The sequence below is a fragment of the Rhinoraja longicauda genome, chromosome 2, assembly GCF_053455715.1.
Source record: "Rhinoraja longicauda isolate Sanriku21f chromosome 2, sRhiLon1.1, whole genome shotgun sequence".
NCBI lineage: Eukaryota > Metazoa > Chordata > Chondrichthyes > Rajiformes > Arhynchobatidae > Rhinoraja > Rhinoraja longicauda.
This window is the reverse complement of record NC_135954.1, coordinates 8,045,074-8,055,493: the sequence shown is the minus strand read 5'-3', so window position 1 is coordinate 8,055,493 and position 10,420 is coordinate 8,045,074.

Sequence of the window (10,420 nt, the reverse complement as noted above, 5' to 3'; positions counted from 1 at the left end):
CCTACATACCTGTACGTCTTTGGAGTGTGGGAGGAAACCGAAGATCTCGGAGAAAACCCACGCAGGTCACGGGGAGAACGTACAAACTCCTTACAGTGCAGCACCCATAGTCAGGATCGAACCTGAGTCTCCGGCGCTGCATTCGCTGTAAAGCAGCAACTCTACCGCTGCGCTACCGTGCCGCCCTTGCCCTCATCTTCCACCCCATCAGCCGTCGCATACAGCACATAATCCTGCGACATTTTCGCCACCTCCAACAGGATCCCACCATTAGTCACATCATCCCATCTCCACCCCTTTTCGCTTCCTGCAGAGACCTCCACAACTCCCTGGTTAACTTGTCCCTTCCCACCAAACCACCCCCTCCCCAGGTACTTTCCCCTGTCCAATTTCTTAAGTATCATTTATGTTTCTATAAGATCCTCTCTCATCCTTCTAAATTCCAGTGAATACGTCCAGTGGATCCATTTTTTCATCATATGTCAGTCCCGCCATCCCAGGAATTAACCTGGTGAACCTACGCTGCACTCCCTCAATAGCAAGAATGTCCTTCGTCAAATTAGGAGACCGAAATTGCACACAATACTCCAGGTGCGGTCTCACGTCTAAATCGTTAATATATATTGTAAATAACTGGGGTCCCAGCATCGAGCCTTGCGGCACCCCACTAGTCACTGCCTGCCATTCTGAAAAGGACCCGTTAATTCCTACTCTTTGCTTCCTGTCTGCCAACCAGTTCTCTATCCATGTCAATACCCTACCCCAAATACCATGTGCTCTAATTTTGCACACTAATCTCTTGTGTGGGACCTTGTCAAAGGCTTTTTGTCCAGATACATCACATCCACTGGCTCTCCCTTATCCATTTTACTTGTTACATCCTCAAAAAATTCCAGAAGATTAGTCAAGCATGATTTCCCCTTCATAAATCCATGCTGACTTTGACCGATCCTGTCACTGCTTTCCAAATGCATGATTGTACTAATGTATGGTATGATTATACTAATTTTATTTTTAGTTTAGAGATACAGAGCGGAAACAGGCCCTTCAGCCCACCGAGTCCGCGCCAACCAGTGATCCCCGCACACTAACACTATTCTGCACACACTAGGGACAATTAGCAATTATACCAAGCCAATTAACCTACAAACCTGTATGAATTTGCAATATGGGAGGAAACTGGAGCACCCGGAGAAAACCCACGCAGGTCACGGGGAATACGTGCAAACTCCGTACAGACAGCACCCGTAGTCAGGAATGAACCCGGGTCTCTGGCACTGTATGGCAGCAACTCTACCACTGTGCCGGCCTACCAAATTGTATGCAAAACAAAGAATTTCACTGCATCTAAGTTAATGTGTCAATAAAGTCGCATTGAACTATGGATTATTGATCTTGGTGTTATAATTCACTCAGCAGTTTTGTAAACGCCATTTAGCAATTTTAAAAGCTGGCTAATCACAACATCCTCAGGGGTAAAGAGTTATGAACAATGAGATACCCTCCTTTGTTTAGCACATAAAATGAGTTATTAGGATTAGATGACATCAATATTCAATAGTTTAGTTTAGTTTAGAGATACAGCACGGAAACAGGCCCTTTGGCCCACTAAGTCCGTGCCGACCAGCGATCCACGCACATTTACACAACCCTACACACACCGGGACAATTTACACTTAGACCAAGTATACAAACCCAAGCCAATTAACCTACAAACCTGTACGTCTTTGGAGCGTGGGAGAAAAAAGATCTCGGAGAAAACCCACGCAGGTCACGGGGAGAACGTACAAACTCCGTACAGACAGCACCCGTAGTGGGGATCGAACCAGGGTCTCCGGCGCTGTAAGAGCTGTAAGGCAGCAACTCTACCGCTGCGCCACAGTGTTTGGTTATTTAAAGAATTCAGAAAATGTCCTTATAGGAGGTTAATGAGGAGGGAAATAATTTAATTCCTCACCATAACCTGCAAGATCTGCCAGTGAACAGTCATTATTGTCCAAGGAGGCCATTGCAATAGATTGGAATTGGTCTGTTCAGTTCTTTCAGCATGGCTGCCCTTCAGAACACCAGGTTATGCATTGGTTGAAGAGTTTACCAATGTTATTTTACTGTTTAGTTTACTTTAGAGATACAGCGCAGAAACCGGCCCATCGACCCACCGAGTCTGCGCCGATCAGACTCTAGGATAGAGTCTAACTCTATCCTACACACCAGGGACAATTTACAACTATTTTACTGGCCAATTAACCTACAAACCTGCCCGTCTTTGGAGCGTGGGAGGAAACCGGAGCACCCGGGAAAAACGCACCTGGTCACAGGGAGAACGTACAAACTCCGTGCGGACAGCAGCCGTAGTCAGGATCGAACCCGGATCTCTGGCACTGTAAGGCAGCAACTCTACTGCTGCGCCACCGTGCCATCCTCAATATTAACCCGATCCACACAGCACACTGCCTCGGAAAAGCAGTCCACTTAATCAAAGACTTGTCCCATCCCTCTCATTCCTTCTTCTCCCTGCTCCCATCAGGCAAAAGGTGCAGAAGCTTGAAAGCGTGCAACATCAGACTCAGGAACAGTTTCTTACCCTCTGTTATCAGGCTTCTGAACGGTCCTTCCACAAGCTAGGGTATTATCTTGTTCCATTATAGGCTAGAGGGCACCGCAATGCTGATAACTATATTCAATTCAGTTTAGTTTAGTTTATAGACAATAGACAATAGAAAATAGGTGCAGGAGAATGGCCTACTCCTGCACCTATTGTCTATTGTCTATTGTCACGTGTACCAAGGTACAGTGAAAAGCTTTTGTTGCGTGCTAACCAGTCAGCGGAAAGACAATATATGATTACAATCGAGCCATTTACTGTGTGCAGATACATGATATGGGGATAACGTTGAGTGCACTCTGTACTTTAGTTTGAGTAGATTGTATAAGTGTATGGGGTAACTGATCTGCTTGGATGCCATGCAAAGCAAAGCCTTAAACCTTTTATTTTTTAATTTTTTTTGTTAATCAAAAATAATTATTCAAATATTAAAATAAAAATTTAAAAAAACAGCACCCACGACCACAATACAATACAAACAATAAACTATTATACTGTCTGAAGAAGGGTCTCGACCCGAAACGTCGCCCATTCCTTCTCTCCCGAGATGCTGCCTGACGTGCTGAGTTACTCCAGCATTTTGTGAATAAATACCTTCGATTTGTACCAGCATCTGCAGTTATTTTCTTAAACTATTATACAACTATCTTACAATCCTTGTCGAGGATGCATTCAACCGCCCGCGGTGCCCAGCGGTCCTGGAAATACCCCAGGGTGCCCATGGACAGCGCGTAGTCCCTCTCCAACACCACCCGGGCGCGGACGTAATCCCGGAAAAGGGGCGGGCGGGCAGCCGGCTCGGGCAGAGCCCTCTTCCGCCTGGCGCCGTGACTCGCAGATGGCCTGCTTGGCCAGGCCAGCCTTACACTTTGGTACACGTGATAATAATAAACCTAAACCTAATTTCGAAGATGCCATTAAAGATGCAGGGTTTACACGGTAGTCAATGGAATTTTCAATTGGAGACAATAATCCTCAAATAGTACCAATGCTCCCAATCTGATCTGAGGTTGTGTCAGATGGGTTGAGTAAGAAAATAACTGCAGATGCTGGTACAAATCGAAGGTGTTTATTCACAAAATGCTGGAGTAACTCAGCTGGTCAGGCAGCATCTCAGGAGAGAAGGAATGGGTCAGATAGGTTTGTTGATACAGTAAGTACTGCTGCTTTACAAATGAATTACCCACAAGAAGAAAATGTACAACCAAATATATTTCACCCCAGATTGTCTCTGTAAACGACCTTTCACTCCCCCCCCCCCTCCAGAAAAAACATTCTAAATTTAGAAATAATTTACTAACCTCACGATACAATATGATAGAACTTTTTTTTATGCCAGAAGGGAAATTGGTCTGCCAACAGTCATAAAACACAACAAGATACATGAAATTTAATGTGATGGGTGGAAAGTCCAGGATTGGGGATGGACGTGCAAAGATTGGGAAGGGGAGTCAGTCTCAGTTTACCCCACGACAGAAGGAGGAGGAGTTGTACAGTTTGATAGCCGCAGGGTAAAAAGGGATCTAAACACACAACTGAAATCTTTTATTTCAAAGTGAATTCAATGAAAATACTAGAAGGAACAAAGAACTGCTGACACATATATGATGTACAAAATGGAGTCCTACAGCACAGAAACAGGCCCTTCAGACAACTTGCCTATGCTGGCCCAATCTACACTGGTCCCATCTGCATGCAGTTGGCCCATATCCCTCTAAACTACTCCCATCCATGTATCTGTCCAAATGTATTTTAAATGTTATGGTACCTGCCTCAGCTGCCTCCTCTGGCAGGTCATTCCATGTACCCACCACCCTTAGTGTGTCAAAAAGTTGCCCCTCACATTCTTATTAAATCTTTCTCCTCTGACCTTGGACCCATGTCCTCTGGTTCACGATTCCCCTACTCTGGGTAAAAGATTCTGTGCATTTGCCCTCTCATTTCCCCTCTGATTTTGTACACCTCTAAGATCACCCCTCAGCTTCCTGATCTCCAAGGAATAGTCAAGTCAAGTCAAGTCAATTTTATTTGTATAGCACATTTAAAAGCAACCCACGTTGACCAAAGTGCTGTACATCTGATTAGGTACTAAGGAAAAAAAATGAAACATACAGTAGCATACAAACACAACAGCACATACAAAACAGTTCACAGCGCCTCCTCAATGAGTCTCAAACGCTAGGGAGTAGAAATAGGTTTTGAACCTGGACTTAAAGGAGTCGATGGAGGGGGCAGTTCTGATGGGGAGAGGGATGCTGTTCCACAGTCTAGGAGCTGCAACCGCAAAAGCGCGGTCACCCCTGAGCTTAAGCCTAGACCGCGGGATAGTCAGTAGCCCCAAGTCGGCCGACCTGAGGGACCTGGAGTTAGAGAGGTGGGTTAGAAGATTTTTGATGTAAGGGGGGGAATGTCCATTTAGGGCTTTATATGTGAATAGGAGGAGCTTGAAGTTGATTCTGTACCGTACAGGGAGCCAGTGGAGAGAGGCCAGAATCGGCGTGATGTGGTCCCTTTTACGGGTACCCGTCAGGAGTCTCGCTGCGGCCTTTTGGACCAGTTGCAGGCGGGACAGGGAAGATTGGCTGATCCCAGTGTATAGGGAGTTGCAGTAGTCTAGGCGGGAGGAAATGAAAGCGTGAATGATTTTTTCAGTGTCGTCAAATTGGAGGAAAGGTTTGATTTTAGCTATGGTACGAAGTTGGAAGAAGCTGGCTTTTACCACAGCGTTGACTTGCTTGTCAAATTTTAATGCAGAGTCAAATAACACGCCGAGGTTTTTGACATGCGGTTTGACCAGGCAGGATAGGCTTCCAAGACTGCCTGTTATCGATTTGATGGAGTCGGGGGGGCCGAATAGGATGACCTCAGACTTGCTCTCGTTTAATTGGAGGAAGTTCTGTGCCATCCAACATTTTATGTCCTCAAGGCAGTGTAAGAGGCTGTTTAAATTTGACTGGTTGTTGGGTTTCAGGGGGAGGTAAAGCTGAGTGTCATCGGCATAGCAGTGGAAAGAAATGCCATGCCTTTGAATGATTTGGCCAAGGGGGAGCATGTATAGAGAGAAGAGAATGGGGCCTAGGATGGAGCCTTGTGGAACTCCGCAGGAGAGGCTAGCTGGAGAAGAGGAATAACTGCCTATGTTGATGGCGAAACCCCTATCTTTGAGGTGGAAATGAACCAGCTCAGGGCAGTGCCATCAATGCCAACCGCGTACCTGAGACGGTCAATAAGGATGAATTGCCTTTTCAAGGACTTTTGACAGGAATGGCAGTTTGGAAATGGGTCTGTAGTTGCTAGGCAAGGTGGGGTCTAGGTTAGGTTTTTTCAGTAGGGGCTGGACCACCGCGTGCTTGAAACAGGTTGGAACAGTGCCAGTGGCCAAAGAACTGTTGATAATAGAGAGGATGCTGGGACCGGCTATTGCAATGACATCCTTCAGAAGGGCAGTGGGGGCAGGATCAAGGGGGCAGGTTGCAGGTTTCATAGCGGAGACAAGCTTTGCAAGGGAGGATAGAGTGACGGGTTGGAAACAGTCCAATTTAGATGAACAGATAGTGAGACAGCTAGGTCACGGGTGGGAGGGGAAATGTTCATTCTAATGTTCTCAACTTTGCTGGTGAAAAATTTAGCAAATTCTTCGCACTTAGCAGGGGACCCAACTAAGCTGGTACTGGGGGCGGGACATATGACAGAGGTAATTGTGCTAAATAGGACCTTGGAGTTATGAGAGTTTTTGGAGATAAGGTCGGAGAAGTATTGTGCTCTAGCAGACTTTACTGCTTCCTGGTATTTGAGAAGATTGTTTCTCAGAATTTCGAAGGAAATTTGAAGCTTGTCACATTTCCACCTCCGTTCTGATTTTCTGCACTCCCTTCTTAGGGCTTTGGTGGTGTCATTGAGCCAAGGCCGACCTTTGGGCTTAGGCTTTTTCATTTTAAGGGGAGCGATAGAATCCAGGATGGAAGAGCAAGTGATATTAAATAAAGAGGTGAGATCCTCAGTGCTGAGATGGGGGGAGAAGCCTCAATAGTGCAGATGTTGGGGGCAGCTGTGAGAGCCTCGGAGAATTTACTGGCAGTCAATGAATTTATGTCGCGGGAGTAACGAACAGGGAGATGAGATTTTGCGGGAGATAAAGGCAGAGATGCGTCAAAAATGATAGTGCTGTGGTCCGATAGACAGGCCTCAGTAGTTTCAATGTTGTAGATTGGGAATCCGGATGATAACACTAGGTCGAGTGTATGGCCTAACTTGTGAGTGGGTCCCGTGGTGTGAAGAGTCAGATTGAAGGACTCAACCAGGTGCATAAATTCACTCACAAGAGGCTTAGTGGGACAGCAAACATGAATGTAAAGTCACCAAGAATCATGACCCGGTCAAATTTGGGCAAAATACTAGAAATCAGATCAGCAAATTGGGTGATGAAGTCCTCATGCATTTTGGTGGGCGATACACAAGAACAATTAAGAGGGGATAGGCTAGGCCTACTTTAATTAGTTGCACCTCGAAACTGGAGAAATGATCAGCGTTCAGGAGGCGGCAGTTGAAATGTTTCTTAAACACAGTGGCTAAGCCCCCACCGCGTCCGGAGAGCCTAGGCGAGCTGAAGAAGTTACAGTCATCAGGACAGAGTTCCACGAGTGGAGCAAGCTCACCAGGGTTAAGCCAGGATTCTGTGACAATAAGAAGTCCAATCCACGGGTGATGAAGAAGTAGTTGAGGATGAAGGTCTTGTTCTGTAGGGATCTTGCGTTGATCAGGGCCACTTTAGCAGGGACAGCAGGTAAGCTTCGGTCTGGTAGCGGCTCCCACGCCAGCGGGCGGAGGTTCAGGGAGACCACGCCGCTGCGCTTCACAGATGGCCTTGCTGGGAGCCCGCGGGCCGGCAGTCCGGGGACCGGGATGATCGTTTGGAGAGAGGCATACCTGAGCTCGAGGGAGCGCCGGTGGATGGAGCGGTAAGGTCGACCAGGTCCGACTTCGCAGCGCTGGGCGAGGTAGGCCGCTGTTGGATGAGCGCGGAAGAGGTTTTTAAACTTTTCAAATGTTAAATAGAGTGCCTGCCTGCTCAACCTCTCCCTATAGCTCAGGCTCCGACTCCTGGCAATATCCTCGTAAGTTTATTGTCATGTGTACCGAGGTACAGTGAAAAGCTTTATTTGGTAAGTTATATATAGTCAACAGAAAGACTATGCATGATTCCAATACAAACCCACCCACAGCGGGTTTGATTGTAATCATGCTCCTCACCAAGAGGAGATTAAGAAGACCATAGTTAGAGTAAGAAATGCTGCCGAGCCAAAAGTACTTCATTAGATAGAAATGCTGCTTTAAAAATACACGCAAAATGCTGGAGTAACTCAGCGGGACAGGCAACATCTCTGGACTGAAGATACAGGATAAAGGAAATAATGTTTAGTGCATGACAAAATCGAATAAAGTCCGATTAAATATAGTCCGAGGGTCTTCAATGAGGAAGATAGTAGCTCAGGACTGCTCTCAGTTTCTTCCCGGCTGTTAGCTGGCAACTGAACCATCCTATCAACAACTGGCGAGCAGTCCTGAGCTACTATCTACCTCAGTGGAAGCCTTCGGACTATCTTTAGTTGGACCTTACCTTGCACTAAACGTTAATCCTTTTATCCTGTATCTGACAATAGACAATAGGTGCAGGAGGAGGCCATTCGGCCCTTCACACCAGCACCGCCATTCACTGTGATCATGGCTGATCATCCACAATCAGTACCCCGTTCCTGCCTTCTCCCCATATCCCTTGACTCCGCTATCTTTAAGAGCTCTATCTAACTCTCTCTTGAAAGCATCCAGAGAATTGGGCTCCACTGCCTTCTGAGGCAGAGAATTCCACAGATGGAATTTGAGGAAGGATATTCTTGCTATTGAGGGCGTGCAGCGTAGGTTTACTAGGTTAATTCCCGGAATGGCGGGACTGTCATAAATCGAAAGACTGGAGCGACTAGGCTTGTATACACTGGAATTTAGAAGGATGAGAGGGGATCTTACCAAAACGTATAAGATTTTTAAGGGGTTGGACACGTTAGAGGCAGGAAACATGTTCCCAATGTTGGGGGAGTCCAGAACAAGGGGCCACAGTTTAAGAATAAGGGGTAGGCCATTTAGAACGGAGATGAGGAAAAACTTTTTCAGTCAGAGTTGTAAATCTGTGGAATTCTCTGCCTCAGAAGGCAGTGGAGGCCAATTCTCTGAATACATTCAAGAGAGCTAGATAGAGCTCTTAAGGATAGCGGAGTCAGGGGGTATGGGGAGAAGGTAGGAACGGGGTACTGATTGAGAATAATCAGCCATGATCACATTGAATGGCGGTGCTGGCTTGAAGGGCTGAATGGTCTACTCCTGCATCTATTGTCTATATAGGGAGAAGTTGGGCACAGGTTACTGATGGTGGATGATCAGCCATGATCACAATGAATGGCGGTGCTGGCTCGAAGAGCCAAATGGCCTCCTCCTGCACCAATTTTCTATGTTTCTATGATTCATAACTCTCTGGGTGAAAAAGTTTTTCCTCATCTCCATTCTAAATGGCCTACCCCTTATTCTTAAACTGAGGCCCCTGGTTCTGAACTCCCTCAACATCGGGTACACTGTGGATGGTTCAATTGTAATCTTGTATAGCATTTCCGCTGACAGGATAGCCCGCAGCAAAAGCTTTTCACTGTACCTCGGTCGGTACATGTGGCAATTAACTAACTACTATATTTAGTGCACGATAAAGTCCAGTAAAGTCCGATTAAAGTGGCAGATCTAAGAGGAGATTAAGAAAACCATAGTTAGAGTAAGAAATGCTGCTGAGCCAAAAGTACTTCGTTAGATAGAAATGTTGCGTTAAAAATACACGCAAAATGCTGGAGTAACTCAGCGGGACAGGCAACATCTCTGGACTGAAGGAATGGGTGACGTTTCGGGTCGAGACCCTTCTTCAGTCCGAAGCTGCCTGTCCCACTGAGTTACTCCAGCATTTAGTGTCTATCTTCGTTGTAAATTGGCATGTGCAGTTCATTCCTACACCATTTACAGGTTGTTTATTTGTTTTAAGTTGGAAGCTGCTGCTATCCATGTGTTCAGAGAATTTATTTACTTCAATATGTTGAATCAGGATTTTAAATTGTTTCACTTGCATCAATTGTTTCCTTGGTTCAGTTCCTGAACTTACCAAAAGATCTGGAGTGAGTAATAAGGTAAAATAGGCAAAACTAAACACCAAGTGCTGTAGAAACTCAGCAGGTCAGGTCGCATCTGGGGAGGGAATGGTCAATTTGCATCGGGTTCTTTAGTCAGAGGGTGGCGAGTCTGTGGAATTCTTTGCCACTGAACGTGTGGAGACCAAGTCAGTGGATATTTTTACGGCAGAGATAAATTCTTGATTAGTATAGCTGTCAAAGGTTATGGGGAGAAGGCTGGAGAATGGGGTTAGGAGGGAGAGATAGACAAGCCATGATTGAATGGCAGAGTAGACTTGATGGGCCGAATAGCCTAATTCTACTCCTATTCCTTATGACATGGGACCCTTCTTCACACTGATTGGAATACGAGGAGGGGGGGGGGCGGGGAGATGGAAAGGAGATGGGGCGGGGGACAGGACAGATCTTGGCAAGTGATAGGTGGATACAGGTAGGGGAGGGTTAATTGGCAGATGGGGGAGTAGGTGATAAAGGCTAGAGATGAAATTAGGATTAGGAGGGTGTCAGATGAGAAGGGAGGAGGAGTGAAATGTAGAGCTGGAGGAGCGGATGAGGGTGGAAGGGGAGCAAGAGAGAATTGGCAGACTCAGGGATGGAA